The following is a 12326-nucleotide window of genomic DNA, read 5'->3' on the forward strand; positions in this document are numbered from 1 at the left end:
TATTGGTGGGGACATTTCAAAGATCGGAGGATATTGGTGGGGACACATCCCCTCCGTCCACCCTAAATCTACACCCCTGCGATTAGCTACCACTTAACTAGCGTTAGCAATTTGATCTTGAGCTAGTAACAGACTTACTCTGTTTGCCAGTCTTTTTAACATATGTTCAATATTCTGCGATAATGACGCTGCTGCCTGCTTTCTCTTCCGTCTCTCCTGCTGTTTTCGACCCATATTATACACCGCTGGATGCCGCCGCACAGATTTAAAAAACGTCAGTTGCTGCGCAGACTTGTCACATGTCGCGTTTTTTTTTTTGTAAATTGTTTTGTAATAAAGTGTTATTTTAAATAATGCCTGTAAGGGCCATATTTCATTCTTGTGATTTGTTGTTATGTTTATCTTATTTCAGTTTATTAGTTAAGCATTAAGCATTAAGTATCATACATATAATTTGTATTGTGACATCATTTCATGTGTTGTTCTGTGACATCATCCCACAGTTATGCAGTTCCATGTCTATCACGCACGTCAGTTGTAGTTGTTGTTAAGACACGGAAGGATATAGAAAGGTTTGGAGCACACAAGCTTTTGACCGTGATAACGTGAGACAGTAAGCTAAAAGGAATACAGTAAAATAAGTTGTTGTGACTGTAATCTATCGAAGCTACAGAACACAGCAAGCGACTTGTCGTGACTACAGTGGATTTATGCAAGAAACTGTAACAACCGTTGTTTTTGATGTTGAAAATAAACAAGAGACAAAGAAATCAACGAAACGTCTGATGTCGTCAGTGACACTGTGTAACTAAAGACACGCGTCAGAACTTGTGAATAACATGCACCTACATTAAAGTCAAAAGCTTGGCTCCGCCGCAGAAATGAAGATAAGTGATTTAAGATTGTGAAGAGCGCGCGTGCGACTTCAAAAACGCGCATCAACCGAAACCGAAAGTGAGAAGAGGACTTGCCTGCCTTAAACTTCACCATGTCACACGGCGAGGACAAGGCCGCTATCGCCGAATCTGAGCAGGTGATGGTGCTCGACGAACTGAAGAGCGCCAGAGAAGGCAAGTGGAGTCAGTTGACTGTATTATACAATGAACTAGAGGCGCTTATGGACAATGCTTGCAATTTGCATGACGTTAAAGCCAAGCGCCGCCAATACAAAGCGCTGCTAAATGACCTTATTGAAAGTAATGTAACAGTGCGATCGTGCGCAAAGGATGAAGAGCGTGAAACCGATCAGCAGCACTGGTATCACCCTAGATTAACGCGCTGCACAGAATTCATGATAAGAGTGGAGTCGTGGATCGCGGACACTAGTAATCGCTTTAAGTTGTCTCAAACAGTTGACGATGGAGTTTCGCCAAACGACAGTGTGTCAATGGCGGAGCGTAAGACGCCCGCCCCCCAAAGGCAAGGAAGCGTAACGTCAGCGGCATCCAAGAGGTCCTTAACGTCAGCAGCATCCGAAACTCGACAAAAAAAGGCAGAAGCCAACAGAGCAGCTTTGCTGGCTAAAGCAGCAACTTTGAGAGATCGGCAGGCGCTGGAGCTGGAGGAAGCACAATTAAAGGCTGAGAAAGAGCAATTGAAAGCACGACTAAAGGTTGAGGAAGCACAACTAAAGGCTAAACAAGCACAATTAAAGGCACAAAAGGAAAGGCTGGAAATGAAAACGGCGCTTGCAATGGCCGATGCTGAACTAAATTCTTACCAGAACCGCAAAAAACAACATCCTGCCAGACGGAGCGTGGTCGTCGAAACGAGTGGTGCATGCCCCTCGGAACCAGAGCAAAACGACCACTGCAACCACAGTTCGGCAACGGAATACCTCGAGCTGCCATCACGCCTCCGAGCAACCCACTTAAGCATCCCAGTGAGTGCCAAACCCATAATGTCAAGCACCCTAATGGAACGGCCCACCCAAGGTAACGAACACTCACTTTACAACACTGACATAGTGGAGCCTCAGGGTAGGATGCCACTTCAGGCAGATCTTACAGAAATGTTTGCAAAGAGTCAGAGGCAACATTCCTTACCCTCGCGCAACGTTCCTCCATTCTATGGTGACCCTCTTGAGTTCACGTCCTTCGTAAGAGCCTTTAAACACGCCATCGAAACCAACACTGATAGCAATCATGATAGGCTGTTCTTTCTCGAGCAGTATACTGAAGGACAGCCTAAGAACCTAGTGAGAAGCTGCCTGCTCATGCCAGAACATCGTGGCTACACAGAGGCTATGAAACTGTTACATGACAATTTCGGAAATAGACAAATAATCGCTACAACGCTGATGCAAAAGGCACTCAACTGGCCGGAAATAAAGTCAGAGGACGGAAAGTCGCTAAAAACTTTCTCCCTGTTCCTAGTAGAATGTTACAATACCATGTCAAGCATTAACTACATGGATGAGCTAGACAATGCTACCAACTTGAGAGGTGTTGCCTCAAAACTGCCCTACAAATTGCGTGAAAAATGGAGAAGCCACGTATACGAGTACGAAGAGCGCAATGAAGAAACAGCTAAGTTCGTGCAGCTGATGAAATTCGTAGAACGGGAAGCAAAGGCAATGTCTAACCCACTTTTTGGAGACCTGAACGTTTCGACTAGTGGTACAACGACTAGTGGTAAAAGGCACAGCAACAAATCCCCTTCAGGATTCAAGCAAAAAATGGAAGAAAAGAGAGGTAGCAGCTTTGCGACCGGCGTAAAACAGGTTGGTAAAAATCATAGAGACTCAATCACAGTAAAGAGTAGTGGTGCATTAGTTATTAGTGCCTTCACTAAACCTTGTGCATCCTGTGAGCAAGATCATACCCTAGACGAATGCCACAAGTTTAACAATGAGACATATAAGGTCAAATTGGACTTTCTAAAAAAGAATGGATTCTGCTTTGGCTGTTTAGTAAAAGGACATTTAAGCAAAGACTGCACGAAGAAAATTACATGTCAGTTGTGCTCAAAGAAACATCCTCGCATGCTACACATTGCAGCAAAAGACACAGCTCAAGCGATCGTAAAGGCTGACGAAACCGAACCAGTTCAAACATTGCCTGTTGCAGCGAGTCACGAAACGAGTGCGTGTATCGGGGCTGGAGATGACTGTATTCTCTCCATAGTACCTGTTAAAATAAAGTCCAAAAAGGGCAACAAGACAGTAAAAGTATACGCCTTTATGGACCCAGGTAGCTCTGCTACATTTTGTACAGAGTCACTAGCAAGGCGATTAAACGTACAAGGTAAAAAAATTGACATCATGTTAAGCACCCTGAACGCGAAGAAACAAGTAAAAAGCTATGTGCTTACTGATCTAGAGGTTAGCAGTCTGGAAGAAAACACCTTTGTTGAACTCCCCAAAGTGTTCACACAAAAGAGTATCCCAGTCTCAGTGGAAAATATTCCACAACAGCACGATATTGATAAGTGGCCATACCTCAGCGAAGTAAAACTGCCTTACATTAATGCTGGAGTTGAAATTCTCATAGGTAACAAAGAGCACAGGCTCCTAGAACCATGGCGAGTAATTAACAGCAGGCACAATGGGCCATATGCAGTAAAGACTGCTCTTGGATGGACCATAAATGGACCTCTTCGAGAGTCGGGCGAGGAAGGCACATGTGACAATGAGCAAGTGAGCGTTGCAGTCAACAGAGTCTCCATCGAAAGTGTGGAACAAATGCTGATACAACAGTACAACCATGATTTTCCTGAACGGAACTGTGATGACAAAGCTGAGTTGTCACAAGAGGACTATCAGTTTTTAGACTCTGTAACTAACTCCCTGCAATTTACCGATAATCACTTCTACATCGGTCTCCCATTTAAGAAAGCAGCTATTCAAATGCCCAATAACCGAAGCGCAGCCATGCAGCGCGCACTGAACCTCAAACGGAAGTTTAAGCATAACCGCTCCTTTCACAAAGAGTATTTAAACTTCATGAACGACATGTTTGAGAAGGGTCATGCAGTCAAGGTCCCCACACCCCACCTAAGTCGACAAGACGGGCAGGTGTGGTACATACTTCACCATGGTGTGTACCATCCTCAAAAGAAAAAGCTAAGGGTAGTCTTTGACTGTGCTGCTAGCTATCAGGGAATATCATTAAATAGCGAGCTTCTGCAGGGACCCGACCTGACAAACTCACTCATTGGGGTGCTTGCACGCTTTAGACAAGAAGAAGTTGCCATGATGGCAGATGTGGAAGCCATGTACTATCAGGTCAGAGTTCCGGAAAAGGACACAGACTTGTTGCGTTTCCTGTGGTGGCCGAACGGAGACGTGAGTCAGGACTTGGTTGAGTATAAAATGGTTGTTCATTTGTTTGGTGCAAAATCATCTCCAAGTGTAGCTAACTTCGCCCTTAGGAAAACAGCAGAAGAAAACCGCAGCAATGCATCTGCCGAGGCAGTCAACACAGTACTTAAAAACTTTTATGTAGACGACTGCTTGAAGTCTGTCTCTAGTCATAGTCAAGCAGTTGCGCTATATAGTAATCTCACCAAACTGTGCGCAAGTGGAGGGTTTCACCTCACCAAGTGGGCAAGTAATAGTCGTACATTGCTAGCTTCCATCCCTGAGGGTGAGAGAATTAAAGACATGAGGGACTTAGATCTGAGTAAAGACGTACTCCCTGTTGAGAGGGCTCTAGGGGTGCTGTGGTGTATTAATTCAGACACGCTCAAGTTCAAGATTAGTTTAAAAGAGCGGCCTGTGACTAGAAGAGGAATCTTGTCAGTCACTAGTTCAATTTATGACCCCTTAGGCTTACTTGCACCAGTCATACTGCCAGCTAAGATCTTAATGCAGCAGTTATGTAAAGAGAGACTCGCTTGGGACGATGACATTCCCGAACAATTTATAAAAAGATGGAGGGCCTGGCTACACGAGTTGCATCAATTGTCTGAGTTTAGTGTAGCAAGATGCGTAAAACCAGTTGACTTTGGAGTCACAAATACAGCACAACTTCACCACTTCTCAGATGCAAGTGAAATGGGATATGGAGTTGTCTCATATATTAGGTTAGTAAATGCTGATGGACTTACACACTGTGCATTCATGATGGGGAATTCTCGCGTAGCGCCCTTGAAACAAACTACTATCCCCCGAATGGAATTGACAGCGGCAGTGGTCGCCGTAAACAACGACAAAATGCTGAAAGGTCAACTGGAAATAGAACTGCTGGACTCTGTGTTTTGGACCGACAGCACAACTGTTTTGAGATACATTGTTAATGAAAAACTTCGCTTCAAAACCTTTGTCGCTAACAGAATCTCCATCATACGAGAGTCAACCAAGCCACAGCAGTGGAGGTACGTCAACACTTTAAAAAACCCAGCCGACGCTGCTTCCAGAGGAGTTTCCTGTGAAAAATTCATAAAAAACCAACAATTGGATCCATGGTCCGCCCTTTCTTAAAACACCAGGGAGTAAATGGCCTGAAAACATTCACGATCTGTCGACGAAAGAGGATGACATTGAGATTAAACACTCAGCCTCAGCGAATCTCGTAAAAACTACAGAGAGCACAGATGCCGTGAGTAAACTGATTAACTATCACTCCGACTGGTATAAGTTAAAAAGATCCGTTGCCTGGATTCTTTGCGTTAAAGACATGCTTAAACAGAGAACGAAAAGGATTAAGGGACAGGCAAACAACTCAATAATAGAAAACCATAAGTCTCTATCAATTAAGGACTTAACAAGGGCAGAAAACGAAGTCATTAAGTTCGTTCAAAACCAAAAATTCAAAGACGAAATTTCCATGTTACAAAAGGGTAATGCTTCCGTAAAAAGAAACAGTTGTCTCTCCAAACTAGATCCAGTACTGCAGGATGGAGTGCTAAGAGTAGGAGGACGTCTTGGTAGGTCTGCAATGCCTGAGCATGCAAAACACCCTGTCATTATACCCAAAGACTCACACATTACAACCCTAATCTTAAGAAACACTCACGAACAGGTCGGACATTGTGGAAGGAATTATATGCTTTCAAAATTGCGGCAGAAATACTGGATTCCGACAGCAAATTCCCTTGTGAGAAAGTTTCTGTCCAGTTGTGTGACATGCAGAAAGATCAGAGCGAAGAATAGTGAACAAAAAATGTCAGAACTGCCACGCGATAGAATAACACCAGATCACCCACCGTTCACTAACGTAGGGGTAGACTATTTTGGACCCTTCGAGGTCAAACGGGGTAGAAGTAATGTTAAAAGATATGGCGTATTGTTTACTTGTCTGACAACAAGAGCCGTGCACATTGAAGTCGCGCAGTCATTAGATACAGACTCCTGCTTAAATGCTATTCGACGCTTCATGTGCAGAAGAGGCCAGGTGTCAGTTATGAGAAGTGATAATGGAACAAACGTCACAGGCGCTGAGACTGAATTGCGTAAAGCTATCCAACAGTGGAATCAGTCAAAAATTGAAGGCGTCCTCATGCAAAAGGGGATACAATGGATATTTAATCCTCCTGCTGGGTCTCACTTCGGTGGAATATGGGAAAGGCAGATAAGGTCAGTTAAAAAAATCTTGAGGTCTGTATTAAAAGAACAAACACTAAACGATGAGAGCTTGCACACATTCTTGTGTGAGGTGGAAGCTATAATAAATGACCGTCCCCTTACCACAGCTACAGACGATCCCACAGACCTGGAGCCCCTGACACCTAACCACCTGCTGCTGATGAAAAAACAGCCAAACTTGCCTCCTGGACTTTTCAAAAAAGAGGACATTTACGCACGTCGCAAGTGGAAGCAAATTCAGTACCTTGCCGACCTATTCTGGAAGCGATGGGTGCGTGAATACTTGCCCTTGCTTCAGGAGCGCCAAAAATGGTCTCAGGTGAGAAAAAAACTCTCGATTGGAGACGTAGTTCTAATAATTGATGAGTCTTCTCCAAGAAATTCATGGGTCGTCGGACGGATCACGAAAGTGTTCCCTGATAAAAAAGGACTTGTGAGACGTGTACTGGTCAAAACTAAAACCAGTACCCTGGAAAGACCCATCGATAAGCTGTGCCTGATAGGTGAAATGGACTGTTAATTACCTTATAAAGTAGTCATGTTCCTTTCATACGCAGCGATATGAATACCTTAAGTTAAACCGTTAACAAATGTCCAAAGTGTTAAGAAAGTTAATTCTAAAGTGTTAAGAAAGTTAATTCAAATTTTAATCCAATAGTAAATGTTGTGGCCCAATTGTAAAAAAAAGAAATAAAACAACAAAACAAAAAATGTGTGTAATTGTCAGTCTTCCTGCCTGTCAATTAGGGGCTGGAAATGTAAGGGCCATATTTCATTCTTGTGATTTGTTGTTATGTTTATCTTATTTCAGTTTATTAGTTAAGCATTAAGCATTAAGTATCATACATATAATTTGTATTGTGACATAATTTTATGTGTTGTTCTGTGACATCATCCCACAGTTATGCAGTTCCATGTCTATCACGCACGTCAGTTGTAGTTGTTGTTAAGACACGGAAGGATATAGAAAGGTTTGGAGCACACAAGCTTTTGACAGTGATAACGTGAGACAGTAAGCTAAAAGGAATACAGTAAAATAAGTTGTTGTGACTGTAATCTATCGAAGCTACAGAACACAGCAAGCGACTTGTCGTGACTACAGTGGATTTATGCAAGAAACTGTAACAACCGTTGTTTTTGATGTTGAAAATAAACAAGAGACAAAGAAATCAACGAAACGTCTGATGTCGTCAGTGACACTGTGTAACTAAAGACACGCGTCAGAACTTGTGAATAACATGCACCTACAATGCCCAACAATTTTAATCTCTCTCAAAAATAATAATAATAATAATAATAATAATAATAATAATAATAATAAATTCTGGACCTTTGGCAGTGGGGGGTGGGTCGTTCGAACCACCCGAACCCCCCCTGGCTACGGGCCTCAGTTAGATGTTGAGATTAAGAGAGAGAAAACAACCAGACAGTGCCCAATCTTACTCACTAGATGGCACTCATCACATTGTATGTAATAATTTCAGTCAGACTCTGTTTCCCTTCCAGCTGTGTGTGAAAGCAGATACGAGCAGGGACGAGCAGTGAGACGGACGGTGCTTTCTGTTTCTTCACAAAGATAAAAGCTCTGGAGATGAGTGGGAGAGCTGAATCTGCAGGTGGTCTGTGTTCACCAGAACTCTGTCTGTAGTCCAGCAAGGTGCTGATGAAGGAGGTCATTATGCTGAAAACACACACACACACACACCAGAGGTCTCAGAGACACAGAGCAGAAACTATAGCAGGAGAAATCAACAAAGAGAAGGAACACACTGGAGAACTGTGGAATCTGTGAATCTAGAGAGAATAAACACTTGCGTCAACATAAAAGTCCCAGAAGCATATGAAAACCCCAAGAGTCCCTGAGTACAACGCGTCCTCCAGGGGTTTTCTGCTGACAAACTCTGATGTTAACTCTGGAAAACCTTGGCTTTAAGCAGCATTGCTCCGGTTTATGAGTGGTCAGTGTATCAGGATGGGACTATAAGAAGTGATGGTTTTCCCATCAGGTGCTAGATAAGAACTGGTACCTTCTCGACTATGGAAAGATCAGGAGGAACTTGGATCATAGGAAAAAAAAAAAATGGAAAATGCTTATGGAAGAAAGAGATCAATGGTTATGCCAGGAGCATAGAAAAGATGGACAGTAAATTAAACAAGGTATAAAAACATATCATTACAGTCCATTCCTAAAAGTAAAGGCAGTAACAGTAAGAGAGCAGTGCCGTGGTGCAATGATCAGTGTAAGGACACTGAGAGTTCAGTGAGAGAATGGAGTGTTGGATGAAACAGAGGATAGGAGGGATCGGGAGAGTACAGCTACCCTCTTCTTCTGGATGGGATAAGATACAGTAACAACCAAGGAAAAGGTGGAAATGCTGGTCAGGAGCTATGTTAATGTGAGTGAAGAGGAGAAAAGAGGCAGAGATAGAACAAAGCCCGGAGTGAGAAGGGAAGCACAGATGGTGAGAAAGGTTTCCTGTTCACATGGGAGAATTAAAAAGGGCGCTGAGGAACAGAGGAAAGACTTCTCCTGGTAAAGATGGAATCTGTTATTGTACGATAAAGCACTCAAGTAAAGAAAGTCTTTGTAAGCTCTTGTTTTTTTATTTGAAGAGGATATGGGGGGGAGGGGAGATTACCAGAAAACTGAAAGGAGGCAATAATTTTTCCAATAAGAAAACCAGGAAAAGATGGCAGTGTGCCAGGAAATCATAGACTAAACGCTTCGAAATCACATGTCTGTAAAGTGTGAGAATAAGAAATAAGTGTGAGGCTAGGATAATGACTTAAGGAGAGAGGTTTAATAGAGAGGTCCTGTTCCACCCACACCCACATCATGAAGTGCTTCCAGCGGCTCGGCATGAGACACATCAAGACCCAGCTGTCCCTCTCACTGGAACCAGTGCAGTTTGTGTATCGTCCTAACCGTTCCAACACCATCTCCACCACACTCCATCCGGCCCTAAAACTCCAAGACAACAAGGACGCCTACATTCGAATGCTTATAGATTTCAGCTCAGCATTCAATACTATCATCCACCAACACCTGATCGAGAAGCTGAGCCTGTAGGGCCTGATCCGAAAGCTGCTCAGTCCCCTGCTATTCACACTGCTGATCATCAAGTTTGCTAATGACACGATCGTGGTGGGTCTCGTCAGCAAGAATGACAGATAAGCATACTGAGAGAAAGTGCAGAGGCTAACGGACTGGTGTAAGGACAACTACCTGTCTCTGAAAAGGGGCCTGGAGGAGAACCTTACCTGAACCAGCACCTTTATGTAGCACCTTGGTCCTGGAGGAATGCGTTTGGTGTCACTGTGTACTGAACTGCTTGTGGTTGAAACTTGACTGGACATGACTTCACTTGATTGCTTACCAAAGTGAGTTTAGAAACGTGAGGAACACCATAAACCCAGGGATACGTCTAGAGCACAAAGTTAAAAAAGTTCAAATAAATAGAGACAGTGGCTGCAGTACTTTTTTTATGTAAAGCGGGACTTTTAATCAAAATGCACATGATGGGAAATAATGGGAAAGTGTTTACATCTAAAAAGTCTTTAACCTAAATAAGCACTATTCTGGTGAAAAAGGTATAAGAAAAAAGGTATTAAGCCAATATATGGTGGAAAATGGGATTCCCCAGGGGAGTGTGTTATGTCCAACTCTGTTGTATATTATGATAAATAAGATTTGGGGGAATATTTCAGCGAATTTGGGGAAATCACTTTTTGATGATGCAGGAGAAATGTTGAACACATAACCTGAAACTGCAAAGTACATACATACTGTACTTACATTGTAATGTTTAACATTTCGATGTAAATGGGAATTTAAAAAAAAATGTCATATACATTAAAATAATGAACATTAAGAAATATTATCTAAAAACCTTATGAAAACAATCTGGAGAGACTTTTTATTTTCTGGGAATATATTTTAATGACAGACTGACATGGAGACAGCATGTTAGATATGTGATTAATAAATGTAAAAAAGTGATAAATGTCATGAGACGCCTTGCTGGGAAGGAGTGGGGAGCCAGTATTGAGTCTCTGAAGCGTATATATACCACTCTCAGAGCCTGAGCTTGCACTATATCCAGGCCTGACAATACAGATGTAGCTGCTGATCCATACACCATACTGCCATAATCCATCCTTGTTCTTATAAGGGTGGTATATATATGCTTCAGAGACTCAATACTGGCTCTCCTTTCCAACCAAGCTTCCATCAGAAGCTTTCCTTCTGATCCCTCTCCTTCTCTTAGACAGTGTGTTTACACAGTAAACAGTACACGCGTGCACAGATGTTGATTATACCCGTGAGAGACGCGCACTAAGACCCAGCAGGAGAAACGATTACCCATGATTCTGCAGCGCAAGAATCTGGCTCAGAAAAAATTTGGCTCAGTTGTGATCACGTGACGCTCAGCGTCAAAACAAGAAGCGGATGCGTGATACATAATACTCGGTGCTCGTAAACCAAGACTTGTTCATTTTCCAAATCAAAATTTATTAGAAATCTTTGCTCGTCTTGTGGAACGTTTGCAAACCGAGTTAATCGTAATCCAAGGTTTTACTGTATGGTTAGATTATTACCCCCAGTCTACGTCACCACTTCGCTCCTGCTCCATTACCGTGCTCTCGGATTTTTACCAACACTCCTGGTGAGGCCGATCCAGCTCTCCCACAGCACACTCACATTCATTCATTCCTATAACCCAGACTTTGGACAATCACTTCGCTCACTAACACTCCATCGCTGTTTTGTATATATTTTGTAAATATTATTATTTTATTTTTTTTGGGTTTTGGTGCACCTCTTTTGTTTATTTATTGTTTAATACACTAGCTAGCGCAGTACCAGAGGCTAGGGTAAAGTTTCCTCGTTACTGTAACCTGGTTATTAAATCATCCAAGCGTTACAACAGAGCTGGGTGTGTATGTGAAGGACTTTGGCGCAACTGTAGTGTGGACTGTTAGACTCTTATGGGTTTTATAAACACCAAATGTTGATTTAAAATTATTAATGATCAAGCATTTTAATAAGACATCTGAGGTAGCTAGCGAATGTTATAGACATATCAACCAGAAATGCAAAGATGGTTTACAATTCTTTATAGATGGGTCTAACAACCAGATCAGAGAAAACTAGAGCTGTGGTTACTGTACCTACTTACAAATGAAAGATTAGCCAGAGAACTACGGAGCTGTATCCATCACTGATGGCAATATAATGGGCTGAGAAGGTTAGGCACTATTACCTGTATGTAGTGATTTGTAGTAACTCATTAGCAGCACTTATAGTCATTAGTAAAAATGTCTCTTTCCTGTGGGGTCCAGCCCACTCGGGAATCCGGGGAAACGAGAGAGTGGACGAGCTGGAAAAAGGAAGCAACTATAAGAAAATGTTGAGGTCAATATGAAGTGATCAAGGTCAGAGGGGAAAGGTCACACAGAGCAAGTCAAGACAAGATCAGCGAAGGAAACGTTGTTTGTTTGTTTCTCCTCTCTGAAGGTGAGCATCAGAACCCTGAACATCAGGCCCTTAGGAGGTGAACAGTTAGTGCACCGCTAGTCTCTTCAGTTAGCCTGATGAACTGTGCCGCGGGAGTTCATCCTTAGCTTTAGCAATGGCTTGTGTTGCACGCTGGAACAGGACAGACTGGTCAAGTCGAGGACAGAGTATGTGTGTGTGTGCGTGTGTGTGCGTGTGTGTGTGTGTGTGAATATGAAAATTGATGAAGTATAAAGCAGAGAAAGAATTCACTAGAAAAAATATTTATTGTAGTTACAGACT

Source organism: Clarias gariepinus, unplaced genomic scaffold (genome assembly GCF_024256425.1).
Source record: "Clarias gariepinus isolate MV-2021 ecotype Netherlands unplaced genomic scaffold, CGAR_prim_01v2 scaffold_30, whole genome shotgun sequence".
Lineage (NCBI taxonomy): Eukaryota > Metazoa > Chordata > Actinopteri > Siluriformes > Clariidae > Clarias > Clarias gariepinus.